At 42.6% G+C, this 16,037-nt stretch overlaps 1 pseudogene across 1 annotated transcript in view; it reads left to right on the top strand.

Moving 5' to 3' along the window:
* The window catches only part of LOC311133964 (mitochondrial S-adenosylmethionine carrier protein-like), an 86,058-nt pseudogene that overhangs the window by 428 nt on the left and 69,593 nt on the right, over positions 1-16,037 (top strand). The window contains exon 2 of the transcript in view: positions 6,443-6,565. The product of the transcript in view is annotated as a mitochondrial S-adenosylmethionine carrier protein-like (transcript). The remainder of the gene's footprint in view (positions 1-6,442; positions 6,566-16,037) is intronic.

Below are 16,037 nucleotides of genomic sequence, written 5' to 3'. Positions count from 1 at the left end.
ATACTGTATATTATTTGTTCTTTCTTTACTTTCTCTATTTTTGATATTGTTACTATGCACTGTACCGTTTTTACACCTTCTGTAGAGACCCATCCACGCTAGACGTGGCTGTGGGGTGGTTATAACCTCTCTTTTACATGACCCATCAAGTTAGCAAGGTGTGTCTGGGGGTGATTACGGCCATCTATTTATTTCATGAACATGTGTACATGTCTAGACAATAGTGATTATAACATGTTTTTAAGACTGTAAAAATGGGACCTGATGCATTTCTGCTTGGCACTCAGCATTACGGAGATAGATTGGGGGTAATGCCCTGCGATAGACTAGTGTCCTGTCAAGGGGGTGTATTTGTATATCAAGCTGCATCACGCTACAGAAACAGGAGATAGGCTCCTGCCCTATGAGCCATTCCGGCTCGCACAAGCTCGTGCAAGGCTACTTACTTACTACTATGCAAATATGCAAGTAACCTTTTCACTGTACCATTCAAAGCTTCTGTATCATGTGCATGTGACAAATAAACTTTGATTTGATATAGTGTGTGTTTACCAGAGACAGTAATGTGAAGAACAACATGACCTGCACCAAAGTCAGATTAGGATATAAGCCAAGGACTAGATAAAGTGCATTTTACCTGGAGTTTTTCCTTATTGTGGCTACTACTTTCACCACTTTTATGAAGGTCAACGGACCGAAAGCTCAGCCACAATCACTCTGTTTAGCACATGGCACATGGCCTCACATGTGAATCCCTAAAGAGATGGGTGGGGCTAAGGCTTAAGAGGGTGTGAACGATGCTGAATAGGTGTGAACAAAGAAAAGCTCTCTAGTAGGTATACAAAAACATTCAAGGGCCATTTTCTCAAAAGTGGGGTTACACGTTTATCAACTTTCAAAGCAGCATTACTTTCTAGTTGTTCCACAACTGCAGTGCATTGTATACAATTTTGAAGCTCTGAGTCAGTACTTTTATCCAATGTAGAAAACACCATTTCAAATTTTGTAACATAAGACCGAAAAGAAGTGGTCAGTCACATATTGCTTATTATTTTTTTCATTATCTTTTGGAACTGAATTGATTGATTTATTGTGTATTGGCTTTGGGACATTTAAATGCCTTTTTTTTTGTTTTGGACTACACACACGCACACATGAATGTACCCAACTCACTCTTCACTCTGTGAAGGAATACAGATATTTGCAAATCATCTAATGATAACTGTGTTCTTATTGTCTGTTGCCTCTATGAAGTTGCCACTGAGTTGCTCTAATCATTATTATTGTATGAGAAATATTGGTTGGTTTACCCCTGTGCTGTGACTTGTGTTTACATTGTGTGTCGTATACATTCTCTCCACTGGCTATCTGGCAACAGGCTACACTCGAGGCAGTCTCTTCTGCTGATGTGTGTCTGGTAGTGGTACTCTCTCTCCTACTCTCTGCAGTGAAAATACCTGCCTGGCGCCCGAACAAAAATCTTTATCTTTACCCCTCTCTAACAACACCACTACAGAACTGGCACCCGAACAGGGACCTATGGAGAAAAACACCCATGAATACACCACACACACAAAGTTGTTGAGTCATGTATTTTATCGGAACCCCATAATGTGTCAATGTGGACACGCCCAATGGAAATTATGAACGGGATTCTTTCATTGTGGAAGGACTCGATTGTGTAATGGAGTTGGAGAGCACTGTCCCTTAACCCCAGGCTTCTGGTTTGCCTATAAACTCTCCACCAATACCTTCCCCTTCAACCTTTTCCTGTTACCCTGCCCAGACAGACTGGGAGAGGTGTCTCTGAGCTCACTGGACAAATGGAAATGGAAATGTTTCTTACAAAATAAATATGGAAAGCATATAATATGTGTAAATTAATAAATATAATAAAATATGGATCTTTCTCTAAACTAGGGTTCCAGTGAGGATTTCCTACACTGGACAACTTGTTACAGCTGTTGATAAGTCATTGCCAATTTTTTTGATGTCTTTACATGAAGATACAGTATAAGGGGGATCATAGCTGTATTCAATACAATTCATGAGTAGATGTAAAACCTGTTTAACCCTTTATCATGGTTGGTGTGTTGATGGATTTGTCCAAAATCGTGTGACATAAAACATTACTTTTCTGTCCTTGCATTTATGGCAGTGTAAGTTGTCATTAGATCATACATTAAGCATTAAATCAGTTAAATTAGACATTGAACTTGAACACTGTAAGAATCCTGGATCTAGCTGTTGTTGGGTTCTTACTACTACACAAACAGTAATAATGAAACAGAGAATGTTTACATTACTTTATCGTTCAAACTAAAGTTCAAACAAAGAACATTCATGTGCAGGCGCAGTACTCAATTAGTATCAATGCTCTAGGTTCCACAGTAACATAAAGTAGTGCCTTGGATAAATGCTATATAATGGTATCACATTATATCATACATAACAGCTGTTGGACAGTCCTTATGTTACGGGGTAAAAACAGTTTTCATGGGCACACAAATCCGAAATTATGTATGTGATTGTAAAATCGAATGCTTCTAACCGAAAGAGTCACCTTACTTTGATACTTAAAACCTAAATCGATACTGACATTAACATGATTCTTCAATGTAAGGGTTGGTGTGAGGTGTGACCCAGGTGCGGTGCAGGATAGACAGTAGGCAGTAGGCAGAGATGGTGAAACAATGATCTTTACTGATGGTCCCGAAGCCAGGATACAAAACAACGGACTTAACACAATAAAAGAAAGGTGGAGCAAATAAGTCTCCAAAAACAGGCTGACAGCGAAAATACGAAATAGTAACTATGACTGAAATAATAAAGAAACAGGGAGAACACTTCTCGAGTATCTGTACATACTTCTCTGATCAGACACTGATTAGTACTGCTGAGCATAGAGAAACTAGCAGAGAAAACTGAGCAATGGAACACAGGGAAGTGAGGGCATAAATACACAGGTGAACAGGTAGACACAGGTGACACCAATAGGATGATGATTAGTCCAGACTGTGAGTGAGGAGGTGCCTAAGGTTGTCGGAGGATGACACCTAGTGGGTCGCTCCGGAACTGCGACCCCATCCTGTAACACTTCAATAATTATGCATAATACTTATGGATGCGCATTTGGTGTCCAGCAGATAGGTTATGCCATGATATTTTCACACATCATCATCGGATCCAGGAAGGAATTTTCTGAATGACAGTCAAGTGACGAGCAGCTGTTGTGATAGCGCATGCCATGCAACAACAGCCCAAGTGCTGGAATAAAAAAGCATTCGCAAGGAATGTCAAGAATATTTTGGTGTCTCATTTGTTACGCTCGTGAAGACAGTTGTGCCAGGATCCACTTTGGATCTAATATCCCTAGCGAATTGTTGTTGATCATCTGTTGTTGTCTGCTTGATTTACAGCAGGGTCTCGTTAGATTTAACAGAGAAATCATTAAAGTAATGAGTTCATGTTTTCATATGTTTTTGTGCCTCGGATTGGACACAGAGTCTACTGTGCGCAATTGTGTAGGATAAACTCTTGCGCAACACCCAACACTATTCCTATTAATTATTCTGACAACAAATTACATAGCCTAGTGGGCTAATTCACAATATGATCTGGCAACCCATCATTATGCACACCTGGCAACCTTCATTGCGCACACCTGGACTTCATCACTTCCCTGATTACTCCCCCTTTATCTAGCATTTCGTTGTTGTCACCCATCAGGCAGTATTGTTTCTGTGTTATGTTCAGACGCTACTCTTGTTCCTGTATCCACTCTATGTTTGTTGTTATTAAACTCACCGACTGCACCTGCTACCTGTTTTTTGGTAACTTTCTCATTATAAAAACAGCAGTGGTGAGATTAATGCTACAGCTATTCATGGTTTTATTACGTGTCCCTGTGTCGGCCACATAGGCTACAGAAAAATCGGCATGCGTGTATCCAAACTATTTAGTCAGGCAATGTCCAACTTTTTCTCACATATTTTAGAATGTAAGAAATTATTTGAATATTAAGGCATTGTCAAGGCCTAAAAAAATTCATTATTCTTAAAGTATTATACAATTGTACAATATTGAGGTCCTTTAAAATTACAATGAAGTGCTTGAAGAAGTCCCTGAAAGTCCTTGAATTTGATTTGCTAATGGCTTTATGAACCCTGCTTAAAGGATGTACAGTCCTATGCCTATGTTGTTGCATAGGTGGAGTTATGGGACAATTTGCATATATTCACTTTTATTCCTCTAAGTCCACATGTGGAACAGCATGAAAATCCTTTTATATTTTGGTTTCAAACCATTTTGAAATGTTGATCCCATTGGCACCATTATTTATAGAAAGACCCACATGCATGACCATGGTAGCAATTAAAGGGGAACAGGTTGGAGATTATGGGAAAATTATTAGACTAAAGGTGAGGACACAACAATTCACCTGACACTAGATTGAATCCAAACATTTACACTGTTGATTTTATGTGCATTTTACATTTACTGTTCTTTTTGCCGCATTTGTTGATAACGATCTGAAAATACTCTGGATACATTCAGTAACATGATAAAACTATTGCAACATCAGACAAAAACAATTATAAGGGTTTGAGTGAGAGGTCTAACCCTTGTAAATGTTTTTGTCTTATGTTGCAATATTATTTTGTATTATTTTTCCATCAGTCATAAAAGTGCATTGAAATTACTTAGGAACTGTGCACACTTTGGAGAGGTGTGTGGCCACTTGGAGACACCAGTTAGACCGTCTAGAAATGGAGAAATAATAGAAAAGTAATAACACGAGTAATAAATACACAATGAGTAACGATAACTTGGCTATATACAATGGGTACCAGTACTGAATCGATGTGCTTGGGTACAAGGTAATTGAGGGAGATACAATATATACATATACTGTAACTAGGGATAAAGTGATTAGGCAACAGGATATATAATAAACAGTAGCAGCAGCGTATGTGATGAGTCAAAAGAGTTGGTGCAAAAAAGGTCTATCTGGTTAACTATTTAAATAACTATTTAGCAGTCTCATGGCTTGGGGGTAGAAGCTGTTCAGGGAGCAGCCCGACAGGAAGTCCAAGATCCAGTTGCAGAGGGAGGTGTTCGGTCCCAGGGTCCTGAACTTAGTGATGAGATTGGAGGGCACTATGGTATTGAACACTGAGCTGTAATCAATGAACAGCAGTCTCACATAGATGTTCCTGTTGTCCAGGTGGGAGAGGGCAGTGTGGACTGCAAAAGAGATTGCGTCCTCTGTGGATCTGTTGGGGCGGTATGTGAATTGGAGTGGGTCCAGTGTGTCTAGGATGATGGTGTTGATGTGAGCCATGACCAGCCTTTCAAAGGATTTCATGGCTACAAATGTGAGTGCTACGGGCGATAGTCATTTAGATGGGTTACCTTCACGTTCTTGGGCACAGGGACTATGGTGGACTGCTTGAAACATGTAGGTATTACAGACTGGGTCAGGAAGAGGTTGAAAATGTCAGTGCACTCCTTCTAAAAAACAAAACATTTTGAAACTTTGGCAAATGGTAAAGTCTACAAAACTGAGTCCACTCTGTTCTTAAAATATTATAGTTTTGGGAACATAAAACTGTATTGAGATCAAATGTTTAATCGATGAGAACATTAGCAGAATGTCAGCCAAAAACATCTCGCTCCACCTTCTCCCACTGCCGGCCACTGGGCTTCCTCTCAGAGTGGAAATGACAACCTGTGTAATATGGGTACGAGTGTAAACGGCTACAATGAGACTTGCATTCTCCATTCAAAATGGATTGTGATTTTTACACTGCTGCCTTAATGAAGTAAGCACTTTTCTCTCATTCTACCCACTCTACCCACTCACTCACTATCGTTTTGACAATAACAATATTATTTTTGCACTAGTTTGATATGCCTGCAGCGAAATTCCAGTATTTCCATAGCTTGTTCTCCATCTCCTCCTTAAATAGGGAGGCAATTTGTTTTTAGCACTTTTATTTCCATGACTGATCAAAACTCGTTTTCTCAGGGCTCTCTCTTGTCCCTCTGCAGCAGCAATATGTTTAGAACATCGAATTGCAATAAAATCACAGTATGGAATCGCATAGAATTGTACTTATAGAATTGTGAGAAGCGCAATATATATAGAATTGGCACATAAGTATTGCGATAATATCATGAGGTCCTTGGCAATTCCCAGCCCTACCCTACTCACCCTTTTCCTTCACTGTTTCTCATTCTCCCCTCCTTCCAATGCCCTCTCTCTCTACCCATCCTGTCTCTCTCTCCCTCTCCCCCGCTCTCTCGCCCCCTCTCTCTCTCTCTCTCCCTCTCTCTCTCTCGCTCTCTCTCTCTCTCCCCCCTCGTTGTCAGTGTCATTAATTGCTGTATGCAGGTTGACTAATGGTTCCTAAACTCTGATGGTTCTGCTTGGTTTCAGCTGCTGCGTTCTTTGTCACTTATGAAAGCTTCAAGTCCCTGCTCGGAGCTCACGGAGCCCTCTCAGGCCCGTACAAGGCACCTGTCAATAAGTCACATGCTCGCAGCCTTCCTGGGAGAAATAGTATGTCTCCCATCTTCTTTTTCCTTGATTTCTTTCTTTCTCTCCTAACCCGCCCCCCCCTCCCCTCTCTCTCTCTCTCTCTCTCTCTTTGCGTCACAGTCCAAAATAACAATACAGCATGCTTGTTTACATAATTGACAGAAAATTTCACTGACAAATATGCGCAGGGTTAGAATGTGGTTTTGGCTGTGGGCCTCGGGCCCAGTTGGGTGACTTTGGGTCCCCGAGCGTCTTAACATTTCCCCACCAGCTGGGTAAATAAGATCTCATTACTGGCTATTGACTTAGCTGTTTTCCCAGCGAGGCCAAAGACTCCTTAGGAGAGACACAATGTCCCCTGTTGGTCTAGTACTAATCGCTCGTAGCTAAAGAGTCCGTCCCTCTAAGGCTGGCTGTTCACTTTAGCAGGTTCTCCTGTCTTCTCCTGCCTCCTGCCACCACCGCCGTCATCCTGCTAATACTGGTCCTTACTATTCATGGCTTTTGGATAGATGTCATGTCAAGTTTTGCAAATTTATTAAATTGCTGTTCTCACTGTATTGTGAAACACTAAGTATTTTCTGTTGCCTTTTTGTTCAGTCAAAAGAGAATAAGACGTTTCCCGGCATATCAAACATCATATGCACACAAGTTGAATAGCCATAAAATAATTCAATTTAGCAGACACTTTTATGTAAAGCAACTTACAGTTATGCGTGCAAACATTTTACATATTGGTGGTCCCAGGAATCTAACCCACTACCCTGGTGTTACAAGTGGCATGTTCTATCAACTGAGCTACAAAGGACCTTGCAGTTGGTGTGTATTTTTCACCCCATATTTTCTTCTTGGCTCATAGTCAACTCTGTTGTATCAGCTTCACAGTTTTTTCCCCAAGCGGCCATACTTAGCCATTCTGGGCCTGATGTTGTGGATGAGGGTCTCTGACGTCTCTCTGATGATAGTTTGGAGAGGTGAGGGTGAGGTCAGCGCCGACTTTAACCCTTTACCCGCTGCCGGGGATTTGAGCACTTCAAAAGGGGGATCCATAGAGCAGAGCAGGGGCGGTGCCCTTATGCATTCTGGGTACGCGTTATGTGATTCAAAGGGAGTAATCTCCCAGGTTAGTCATAAAAGACCTACCCCAGGGCAGCTTAGAGATACACAGAGAAGACAGAAAACATCTTCCAGATTATGAAACAATTTCCAGATAGGCTATGTCATTCTGTCTTCTTCCCACGATGCATATTAGGAGTTGATTACAGATGGAAATTACGTGTTTTCTCTGAATTATCTTAGAGAACTAGATAATGATAAACTCAAAATGTAAAGTTGCCTTGGACTTGAAGTCACTTTTTCAGTTCCCTTTCAGTGCCTGTTTCTCTGCCCTAAATAAATAGAGGTGTTGGAAGGTTCAGTTAGAACTGAGGTTGTAATCTTTGTGACCTGTGCAGTCATCATTAAAAAGCGACTAAACGCACCGATTCCGCATGTGTTTTTCTGTTGCTCATTAAGAAAAAAGAGATTTCAGTCATGGAGGTGTGGTTTAATGTGACAGTTACTGATGTTTGTCCCCCCAGGAGACGTCACACCAATAACCCCTTTCCAATACACGGCACACTGAAATCATGCACTGATGCGCACGACTCTTGGCTGCAGTAAGAAAGCCATCGCCATCTGCGCCCATTCAACATAGACTAGATTTACGTTTTTATTACTTCTAAACAAAATAACTTTTTGGGGTTCTCATATGCTTACAATTACGTTTTGATTCTTGCTTGAACAGTCGCTAAGAATATATTTGGTTCTTTGCAAAATAACTATTTTGGATGCATCAGTTGTTAGCTAGAATGCTAACACTCATATAGGCTGTAGCAAAATCTAGCCAAATAGCCATTTTACTGGATGAAATGTAAGTGTTTTTTAAAAGAATAATGCAGTTGATTTGCGATGATGACACAAACATTATATTAAGCAGGACATTCATGCCAGCCTTAAAAACCAATTATAATCCAAAAGTAATGTGAAATGCACTTATAAGCAACATGTAAATACAGGCTTTTTTCTATAAGAACTCCCTGTGTTATGCCACCAACTTGCGCGCTTCGCCCCCGTGCGGCAATGTTTGCAAACACAGAAAGGGGTCTATAGGAACAAAGCCAGTTTCACTTCCTCAAAATAGTCTGAATTAATCTAAGATAATTGAAGTATGTAGTGAACGATAGAGCAGCGGAATAATTCAGTTTGTCATCAGGCAACTGGTCAGTGTGTTTGAAAATAACTTTTCGATACTACTTATACTTTTCACACTACAAACATATTTGCATAAATCCCAAAGCATTTCAGGGGCCATAGACTTAAATAGGAAAAATGTGGGTCGCTACTGGCCTTCAACCGTTTAAGCTAGAAACACCATTTAAACTCTAAAACGTGGAGACCGGTCTGGAATAGTCTGCTTGTACACAGCTTTTTGATACCATTTTGAACTATAACCATTTACATTTGTATAAAAGCTCCATAGGCTTCAGTGGGAAGTATTTGGATTCCCCACTGCTCTTGAACCGTTTCTGCTGCAAACATCAACCCAAAGTTGAAATGTGTAGACTGACTCGACATAGATTGCTTCAAAACATATTTTCACTACTTTGGGTTGTTACAATAGCTGTCAATACCGCTACCACTACTACTACTATTTCACAACCATAAATACTTCAAGACAAGCAATGCATTGAAAGGTGCAGACTGACTCAGTTGACATTGCTTGTCAAAATATTGTTGATACTATTTATACTTTTTTAAGTGTATCCATTTTACATTTGCATAGAACCTCCATTTGCTACAGTGGTACAATTTGGATGGTGGAATTTGATTCCTGTTGGGACCATTCATACTAGCTATAGCTCTGGTCCGCACTAGCATTGGTCTAGTTCTGGTCCGCACTAACTAGCTCTGGTCCAGGGCATACCTAGTAGCTAGCTATCTCTGTTCTGCCCTTGCTGTGGTCTAGCTCAGGTCCTTATTAGCTCTGGTCCAGCTCTGGTCCAGGGTGTAGCTAGTAGCTAGCTAGCTCTGGTGGTCCGCACTAACTAGCTCTGGTCCAGGGCGTAGCTAGTAACTGAGTAAACCTGGTCCGCGCTAACTCTAGTCTGCACTAGCTTTGGTCTAGCTCTGGTCCAGGGCGTAGCTAGTAGCATTGGTCTATCTCTGGTCCGCACTAACTAGCTCTGGTCCAGGGCGTAACTAGTAACTAGCTAGCTCTGGTCCGCACTAGCTCTGGTCAGCACTAACTAGCTCTGTTCCAGGGCGTAGCTAGTAGCTCTGGTCCGCACTAGCTCTTGTCCAGCTCTGGTCCAGGGCGTAGCTAGTAGCTCTGGTCCACACTAGCTCTGGTCCTCAATAGCTCTCGTCCAGCTCTGGTCCAGGGCGTAGCTAGTAGCTCTGGTCCGCACTAGCGCTGGTCAGCACTAGCTCTTGTCCAGCTCTGGTCCAGGGCATAGCTAGTAGCTCTGGTTCGCACTAGCTCTTGTCCAGCTCTGGTCCAGGGCGTAGCTAGTAGGTCTGGTCCACACTAGCTCTTGTCCAGCTCTGGTCCAGGGCGTAGCTAGTAGCTTTGGTCTGGCTCTGTTCCGCATTAACTCAAAGATGAGAGAGGCCTGTAATTTTCATCATAGGTACACGTCAACTATGACAGACAAAATGAGAAAAAAAAATCCAGAAGATCACATTGTAGGATTTTTAATGAATTTATTTGCAAATTATGGTGGAAAATAAGTATTTGGTCACCTACAAACAAGCAAGATTTCTGGCTCTCACAGACCTGTAACTTCTTCGTTAAGAGGCTCCTCTATCCTCCACTCGTTACCTGTATTAATGGCACCTGTTTGAACTTGTTATCAGTATAAAAGACACCTGTCCACAACCTCAAACAGTCACACTCCAAACTCAACTATGGCCAAGACCAAAGAGCTGTCAAAGGACACCAGAAACAAAATTGTAGACCTGCACCAGGCTGGGAAGACTGAATGTCTGTCATAGTTGACGTGTACCTATGATGAAAATTACAGGCCTCTCTCATCTTTTTAAGTGGGAGAACTTGCACAATTGGTGGCTGACTAAATACTTTTTTCCCCACTGTATGTGTATGTGACCAATAACATTTGATTTGATTTGAGTTAATGCGGAACAGAGCCAGACCAAAGCTACTAGCTACGCCCTGGACCAGAGCTGGACAAGAGCTAGTGTGGACCAGACCTACTAGCTACGCCCTGGACCAGAGCTGGACAAGAGCTAGTGCGATCAGTATTATCTAACAATACACACAAATCTAAAAGTAAAAGAATGGAATTAAGAAATATATAAATATTAGGACGAGCAATGTCAGAGTGGCGTTGACTAGAATACAGTAGAATACAGTAAATACATATGAAAGTAGTAAAACTGTATGTAAACATTATTAAAGTGCCTAGTGTTCCATTATTAAAGTGACCAGTGATTCCATGTCTATGTACATAGGGCAGCAGCCACTAAGGTGCAGGGATGAGTAACCAGGTGGTAGCTGGCTAGTGATGGCTATTTAACAGTCTGATGGCCTTATAATAGAAGCTGTTTTTCAGTCTCTCTGTCCCAGCTTTGGTGCACCTGTACTGACCTCGCATTCTGAATGATAGCAGGGTGAACAGGCCGTGGCTCGGGTGAACTTTTTTGCCCCGGTGATGCGTTGGGCAGACCGCACCACCCTCTGGAGAGCCCTGCGGTTGCGGACAGTGCAGTTGCCGTAGCAGGCGGTGATACAGCCCGACAGGATGCTCTCAATTGTGCATCTGTAAAAGTTTGTGAGTTTTAGGGGCCAAGCCAAATTTCTTCACCACACTGTCTGTGTGGGTGGACCGTTTTAGATTGTCAGTGATGTGTACGCCAAGGAACTTGAAGCTTTTCACCTTCTCCACTGCGGTCCCGTCGATGTGGATGGGGGCGTGCTCCCTCTGCTGTCTCCTGAAGTCCAAAATCAGCTCCTTCGTTTTGTTGACGTTGAGGGAGAGGTTATTTTCCTGGCACCACTCCGCCAGGGCCCTCACCTCCTACCTGTAGGCTGTCTTGTCATTGTTGGTAATCAGGCTTACTGCTGTTGTGTCGTCTGCAAACTTGATGATTGAGTTGGAGGCGTGCGTGGCCACGCAGTCATGTGTGAACAGGGAGTACAGGAGGGGGCTGAGCACGAACCCTTTTGGGGCCCCTGTGTTGAAGATCAGCAAAGTGGAGGAGTTGTTTCCTACCATCACCACCTTGAAGTTAAGGACTCAGTTGCACAGGGCGGGGTTCAGACCCAGGGCCCCGAGCTTAATGATGAGCTTGGAGTGTACTATGGTGTTGAAGGCTGAGCTATAGTCAATGAACAGCATTCTTACATAGGTATTCCTCTTATCCAGATAGGATAGGGCAGTGTGCAGTGTGATGGCAATTACATCGTCTGTGGATCTATTGGGGCGGTATGCAAATTCAAGTGGTTCTAGGGTGTCAGGTAAGGGGGAGGTGATATGATCCTTAACTAGCCTCTCAAAGCACTTCATGATTACAGAAGTGAGTGCTATGGGGCAATTGTCATTTAGTTCAGTTACCTTCACTTTCTTGGGTACAGGAACGATGGTGGACATCGTGAAGCAAGTGGGGACTGGGACAGGGAGAGATTGAATATGTCCGTAAACACTGCAGCCAGCTGGTCTGCGCATACTCTGAGGATGCGGCTAGGGATGCCATCTGGGCCAGCAGCCTTGCGAGGGTTAACACACTTAAATGTCTTACTCACGTCGGCCATGGAGAACGAGAGCCCACAGTCATTGATAGCGGGCCATGTTATCCTCAAAGCGGGCGAAGAAGGTGTTTAGCCCGTCCGGGAGCAAGACGTCAGTGTCCGCGACGTGGCTGGTTTTCCCTTTGTAATCCGTGATTGTCTGGAGTCCCTGCCACATATGCCTCATGTCTGAGCCGCTGAATTGCGACTCCACTTTGTCTCTGTACTGACGTTTAGCCTTTTTGATTGCCTTACGGCACTATTTGTATTCAACCATATTCCAGTCACCTTGCCGTGGTTAAATGCGGTGGTTTGCGCTTTCAGTTTTGTGTGAATGCTGCCATCTATCCACTTTCTTTTTTTGTTTCTTTTTTTTTTTTTGGGGGGGGGGTAGATCAGCTTAATATTGCAGATAGATTGTAACTTCCATCAATGTAATTGTCTGCATCACTTCCAATCCCCCATGTTTTTTATATATATACTCCCCTTTATTACTTTTCAACCCCGCCATCCTTTCCCTACTTGGGGTAAATTAGTGAACAACAATGCCCAGGCCTCTACTTCCAGCCTATACTTACTATCTGCACCTTATGGACACAGTCAATTTTACAATAATTCTATTTAATTTGTTTTTGCTCCTGAACTTCTTCTACTCTCAACCTCTCCGATCATTTTCATGATGTCCATCCGGTTTGCTTCTATATGCCATATCTGTCTAACTGTGCTCTTTCCCAAAAGCTCCCAACATACAACCTATATACTTATTATGGACACAGTATGCTTACATTATTAGTTATCTTGTTATTATTTGTTGTTATTTGTTATTAGTCCCATCCTTCAACTCCATTCAATACCTCCCATCAATCTCTTAACACCATCCATATAGGATTTCTATTTGCCATATATACACTGCTCAAAAAAATAAAGGGAACACTAAAATAACACATCCTAGATCTGAATGAATGAAATAATCTTATTAAATACTTTTTTCTTTACATAGTTGAATGTGCTGACAACAAAATAAAAATAAAATATCAATGGAAATCAAATGTATCAACCCATGGAGGTCTGGATGTGGAGTCACCCTCAAAATTAAAGTGGAAAACCACACTACAGGCTGATCCAACTTTGATGTAATGTCCTTAAAACAAGTCAAAATGAGGCTCAGTAGTGTGTGTGGCCTCCACGTGCCTGTATGACCTCCCTACAATGCCTGGGCATGCTCCTGATGAGGTGGCATATGGTCTCCTGAGGGATCTCCTCCCAGACCTGGACTAAAGCATCCGCCAACTCCTGGACAGTCTGTGGTGCAACGTGACGTTGGTGGATGGAGCGAGACATGATGTCCCAGATGTGCTCAATTGGATTCAGGTCTGGGGAACGGGCGGGGCAGTCCATAGCAACAATGCCTTACTCTTGCAGGAACTGCTGACACACTCCAGCCACATGAGGTCTAGCATTGTCTTGCATTAGGAGGAACCCAGGGCCAACCGCACCAGCATATGGTCTCACAAGGGGTCTGAGGATCTCATCTCGGTACCTAATGGCAGTCAGGCTACCTCTGGCGAGCACGTGGAGGGCTGTGCGGCCCCCCAAAGAAATGCCACCCCACACCATGACTGACCCACCGCCAAACCGGTCATGCTGGAGGATGTTGCAGGCAGCAGAACGTTCTCCACGGCGTCTCCAGACTCTGTCACGTCTGTCACATGTGCTCAATGTGAACCTGCTTTCATCTGTGAAGAGCACAGGGCGCCAGTGGCGAATTTGCCAATCTTGGTGTTCTCTGGCAAATGCCAAACGTCCTGCACGGTGTTGGGCTGTAAGCACAACCCCCACCTGTGGACGTCGGGCCCTCATACCACCCTCATGGTGTCTGTTTCTGACCGTTTGAGCAGACACATGCACATTTGTGGCCTGCTGGAGGTCATTTTGCAGGGCTCTGGCAGTGCTCCTCCTGCTCCTCCTTGCACAAAGGCGGAGGTAGCAGTCCTGCTGCTGGGTTGTTGCCCTCCTACGGCCTCCTCCACGTCTCCTGATGTACTGGTCTGTCTCCTGGTAGCGTCTCCATGCTCTGGACACTACGCTGACAGACACAGCAAACCTTCTTGCCACAGCTCGCATTGATGTGCCATCCTGGATGAGCTGCACTACCTGAGCCACTTGTGTGGGTTGTAGACTCTGTCTCATGCTACCACTAGAGTGAAAGCACCGCCAGCATTCAAAAGTGACCAAAACATCAGCCAGGAAGCATAGGAACTGAGAAGTGGTCTGTGGTCACCACCTGCAAAACCAGTCCTTTATTGGGGGTATCTTGCTAATTGCCTATAATTTCCACCTGTTGTCTATTCCATTTGCACAACAGCATGTGAAATGTATTGTCAATCAGTGTTGCTTCCTAAGTTAAATGTATTGTCAATCAGTGTTGCGGCCGGCTACAGGCTCTGCTGCAATGGGGCGGCGCACAATTGGCCCAGCGTCTTCCAGGGTAGGGGAGGGAATGGCCGGCAGGGAGGTAGCTCAGTTGGTAGAGCATGGCGTTTGCAACGCCAGGGTTGTGGGTTCGATTCCCACGGGGGGCCAGTATGAAAATAAAAAAAGAATAATGTATGCACTAACTGTAAGTCGCTCTGGATAAGAGCGTCTGCTAAATGACGTAAATGTAAATGTAATGGACAGTTTGATTTCACAGAAGTGTGATTGACTTGGAGTTACACTGTGTTGTTTAAGTGTTCCCTTTATTTTTTTGAGCAGTGTATTTCAACCGTACTATGATGTTTTACAAAAGTTCTGAACCTTTCTATTCTCATTGCTTCTACAGATTGTGAATTAAAAATAAACATTTTTGCTAAAAGTATTATTATATTATTAATCGATTGACTATGACGTTTCAGATCACCCAGTAATGCTATCTGCAAGGTTAGCTCCAGGTAAATATTGCAATCCTTTAGCCATTCCTGGACCTGTGTCCAAAAACAAGCTACAAATGGACAGGACCAAAACAAATGATCTAATGATTCTGTCTCTTCACAGCAAAATCTGCAGAGCTGGGAAGATTGTATTTCCCATATACATAACATTATATTGGTAGCAATAATTGTATATAATAATTTAAATAGAAAGATTCTAATTTTTGAATCTGGTGTCGTTTTGCATGTCAGTTCATAAACACTATGCCATGGGATCGGTACGTCAAAAATCTCTTCCCAACTATTTTGCAATTTATATGGGACGGCTGTCAATCCTTTGGTCCTTAAGTGAAACTGATATACTTTTTTATTTATCACAGTTTTCCTTAACCAATTATGTTCTTTAATGCAAGGCCGACAGACAAGTTCCTTACTTTCTCCCCCTTCCACTTTCCTCTTCCATTTTTGCGGTAAGGCTGCAAGTATTTGGTTGTAATTTTGGGTAGAGCAGACATTTCCATATGTTTTTGTTAGCTGCATGTGCGACATAACTCCACCAGTCCTACCGATGATATCATTTACGAAGATTATACCTTTTTTAAACATTCTGTCAAAAAATTAAGGTTTTTTGTCAATTAGTATATTTGAATTTAACCACAATATTTGTTGCATTATTTGTTCTGTCGTTTCTGGAGGATTAAATTGAAATTGCAACCAACTTTCTATGGCTTGTTTTAGAAATAGTGATATTTGGGAGATTATTTCCTTTTCAAATAACTGAAAATGAGTGGTTGTA

The sequence above is a fragment of the Coregonus lavaretus genome, assembly GCF_964263955.1.
Source record: "Coregonus lavaretus genome assembly, chromosome: 8".
NCBI lineage: Eukaryota > Metazoa > Chordata > Actinopteri > Salmoniformes > Salmonidae > Coregonus > Coregonus lavaretus.
Note: the sequence above shows the minus strand (reverse complement) of the source record. Positions and strands in the feature narration are given on the sequence as shown.